Source organism: Pongo abelii, chromosome 18 (assembly GCF_028885655.2).
Source record: "Pongo abelii isolate AG06213 chromosome 18, NHGRI_mPonAbe1-v2.0_pri, whole genome shotgun sequence".
In the NCBI taxonomy this organism is placed as follows: domain Eukaryota; kingdom Metazoa; phylum Chordata; class Mammalia; order Primates; family Hominidae; genus Pongo; species Pongo abelii.
This window is the reverse complement of record NC_072003.2, coordinates 3,509,222-3,513,351: the sequence shown is the minus strand read 5'-3', so window position 1 is coordinate 3,513,351 and position 4,130 is coordinate 3,509,222. Positions and strand designations below refer to the sequence as shown.

General features: G+C 41.5%; 1 pseudogene; it reads left to right on the top strand.

Annotated features, from left to right (window-relative positions):
- Positions 1–1,159: 1,159 nt before the first annotated feature.
- On the top strand, positions 1,160–1,918 carry LOC100436707 (large ribosomal subunit protein uL30-like 1; annotated as a pseudogene).
- The last annotated feature ends 2,212 nt before the right edge of the window (positions 1,919–4,130 follow it).

Here is a 4,130-nt window from a genome sequence, read left to right as displayed (position 1 = left end):
CACTTGAACCTGGGAGGCAGAGGTTGCAGGGAACTGAGATCATGCCACTGCACTACAGTCTGGGTGACAGAGTGAGGTTCTGTCTCAAAACATAAAACACAATACAATACAAAATTGAAAAATAAAAAAGACTACAGTACAGTGTAAATATAACTTTTTTATATGTACTGGGAAACCAAAAAATTTGTGTGACTCACTTCATTGTGATATTCATGTTATTGCATGGGCCTGGAACCAAACCTGCAACATATTTGAGGTAAGCATATGTATGTATATGTAGGTATATATATATATGTATATGTAGGTATATATATATATGTGTGTGTGTGTGTGTGTGTGTGTGTATGTGTGTGTGTAGGAGCTAGGTGTGATGGCATGCACCTGTAGTTCCAGATTTGGGGAGGTTTAGGCAGAAGGATCACTTGAGTCCAGGAGTTCAAGGCCAGCCTGGGCAACATAGCAAGACTCCCATCTCTAAAATATATATAAAACAAACATACGCAGAGAGAAATCCATTACAACACTGAGCAGTTTAGTTAGATATTTTTCTCATGGTTGCTTGGTCAATTCAGTAGAGTGAGTACTTTGATTTGGTCCCAGAACACGAGGCTGATGCATCATAATGTGCTTTCCTCAACTCAATGGCCTTTGCCAATCTATTAACTCTGCTATGTAGGTGAATTGCCTGAGCTCAGGAGTTCAAGACCAGCCTGGGCAACATGGTGAAACCCTGCCTCTATTAAAATACAAAAAATTAGCCAGGTGTGGTGGTGCACACCTGTGGTCCCAGCTACTTGGGAAGCATGAGGCCCGAGAATTGCTTGAACCAGGGAGGTGGAGGTTGCAGTGAGCAATTGCACTCCAGCCTGGGGGATAGAGTGAGGCTCTGTCTCCAAAAAATAAAATAAAAAAATTTTTTTCCTAACTCCTCTGTGTAACAAGCTGTTGTTCCCTATGCTACTAAATATTTTAGGAATTTTTCTAATGCTACAAATATTTAATTTTGTCTTTGTGAACAGTAAAGATCTTTTACTTTTTGATTGTTTCAAATGCTTTGAAATCATTCAGTTGATTGTACAAATCATGGACAAATGCTTAGTGTGAAAATTATGTTGGAAGTATATCTATTGGTTTTAAAAATTCAACAGTAAGGATCAGCAGCTGCAACACTAGAAAGATGGCAGAGCAAGAGCAAAGAAAAATCCTTTTGGTTCCAGAAAATCTCCTGAAAAAGAGGAAGGCTTATCAAGTCCTCAAAGCCACTCAGGCAAAGCAGGCACTTTTGGCAAAGAAGGAGCAGCGGAAAGGAAAAGGGCTCAGGTTTAAGGGACTGGAATCATTCCTACATGATTCCTGGTGGCAGAAATGTGACAAGGTGTGTCTCAGATGACTAGAAATGAAACCTCGTGCCTTGGAATTGCCAGATAAACATTCCTTGGCCTTTGTTGTATGCATCAAAAGAATTGATGGCGTGAGTCTACTGGTGCAGAGAGCCATTGCAAGACTTCATCTGAAGAAAATTTTTAGTGGTGTCTTTGTAAAAGTCACCCCCCAGAACCTAAAAATGCTGCGTATAGTGGAACCTTATGTGATCTGGGGATTTCCAAATCTGAAGTCTGTCCAGGAACTCATTCTGAAACATGGACAAGCCAAGGTCAATAAGAAGACAATCCCTCTGACAGACAACACAGTGATTGAGGAGCACCTGGAGAAGTTTGGTGTCATTTGCTTGGAAGACCTCATTCATGAAATTGCCTTCCCAGGGAAGCATTTCCAGGAGATCTCATGGTTCTTGCGCCCTTTCCACCTCTCAGTGGCCCATCATGCCACCAAAAATACAGTGGGCTTCCTCAAGGAGATGGGCACATCTGGCTATCGGGGTGAATGCATCAATCAGCTAATCTGCCAGCTGAACTAGACCCAGGTGCCAAACTGCAGTAAATTTTTATCAATGAAGTGAAAGCATGTGTTTTTGTTTTTTTGAGATTTTTTTTATCAAGTAACTTCGGAGACTATTTCCTGCTTTATCTTCAAAAACTGGAAAGGAAGGGTTAAAGGAAAGACAGTAGCTTATGTTCATGGCAAGTACCTCTCATCACAATCCAGTTTCAAGGAAAAATTCCAGCATTTTCTACATTGGCTGCCTCCTTGTCGGCTGAAGGAGTCTTGCTTTGTTGCATCTTCTATCCTAGGGTTTAATGTTGGTAAATGAGTAACTCTAGCATTTGTACAAGGCTTCCTAAGACTCTGGGAGCAGTCGACCAAGCCCAGGGACATAATTGAATCTGGAGATTCCTGGGTCCTTGTTTTGAAAAAGACTTGAAATACACATAGGAAGAAAAGCCCAAAAATAAATGTTAACTTGTCAAAAAAAAAAATTTCAACAGTAAGCTTTCTTAGTTTCTCCTAAAAGATGCATCGTATCCAAACACTGTAAAGCTTGATTTTTAATGTCAGCGCTAAGATTGGTGCAACTCAAGATTCATTATCTGAACTGTGGCAGAAATGAAAAGTGATTCAGATAGTTTTCCTAAATCTGAAACGCAATGCAAAAGGTAGCTTGCTTGATTCCTTTCACAGGAGGGATTCAGACTAGGCGAACTGCTTTAGGCAAAGTACACGCATTATCAGATTTGGGTGAATCGTACAGGAGAAAAGCCTTACAGATGCTTGACTGAAGAAGGCATTTCAGTACAGCCCATATACCATTGCCCAGTGGAGGATTAATACATGAAGGAATCCTAGGCATGTACCAAATTTGGTTGATGTTTCAAACAGTGCCCTTATCTTGGTCCCCAGTGAACCCACACAAGAAAGAAAAAGTGACAAGTGTAGAAAAGATTCAGAAACAAAAGTATGCTTTTTGTTTGGGTGGATTTCTACTGGGACAAACAGTAGAAACGCGAAGTATGGGCAAAACTTCGTTTCCCACTTGAGGGGACTTCAGAGAGTCTACACAGGAGAGAATTCAGTCCACAGAAAGAATGTGGGGAGAGCTTCAGCAAGTATTTATGCACTAGAAAACCTCCAAGAGAAGAGTAACAGGGCAGCCTTCATCACACGTGACAGGGAGGAATGACCAGGAAATATTGGAGTAAATGCTTCAGTGGCATGACTCAACAAATATTTGGAAAATCCTTTATGAACTCCCATCTTTTGTTACCAATTGTTCATTTGGATAAAAGAGGCTGCTGGGCGTTCTTCCTCAAACTCACCTGGGAAATTAAACAGTGTTCTCAGTAGTTCCAAAAGTTAACAGAAACCCTAGGAGTTTTAGTTTTGACATTTAGTTTGATTCTAAGCCCTCCTGTTCTTCCCCTCCAGTTAAAAGATATCTGAGGTTGGGCACGGTGGCTCATGCCTGTAATCCCAGTACTTTGGGAGGCCAAGGCAGGAGGATCACTTGAGCTTAGGAGTTCAAGATCAGCCTGGGCAACACAGCAAGACCTCGTCTCTACTAAAAGTAAAAAGTAATAACCCAGGCATGGTGGCATGTGCCTGGAGTCCCAGATACTCAGGAGGCTGAAGTGGGAGGATTGCTTGAGACTGGGAGATCGAGGCTGTGGTGAGCCCCAGCCTGGGCAACAGAGTGAGACCCTTGTCTCAAAAATAAAATATATCTGAGGTTCTCAAGGTGAGCTCAAGGTTCAGTCTGCTTAATGGCAGGCAGAACTCTAGGTCTGGGATGGTCCCAGCACTGAACTTAGACTAGTGCAGGGGACAGGTCAGGAGACTAGACAGGGTCAATGATACAGTTCTCTGAAATAACCTTGAAGCCACAGTAAGGCTGCTATCTGAACATGCTAAAATAAAGCATCCTTCTTGTTTCCTAGAAATCATCTGCTGGTTTACGGAGGACATATTTCTGCATTTAGTACTAATTAGTGCATTTAGTACTAATGTTTAAGGCTAAACCTAGGATTATGTGTCTGTCATATTTCATTTTTAAAGCAAGCCTCAATAGATTTTAATATCATGGTTTAAGTAATCTGTTCTCATATCTGATATCATTTTAGTAATCCAATCTCATCTCAAGCTACAGAAATCCCTTCTTCCACTCCCCACCCCACAAATTCCAAGGTTGTTATGACACATCATGTTATGCGCAGCAGCTGGGTACTGGCTAAGCT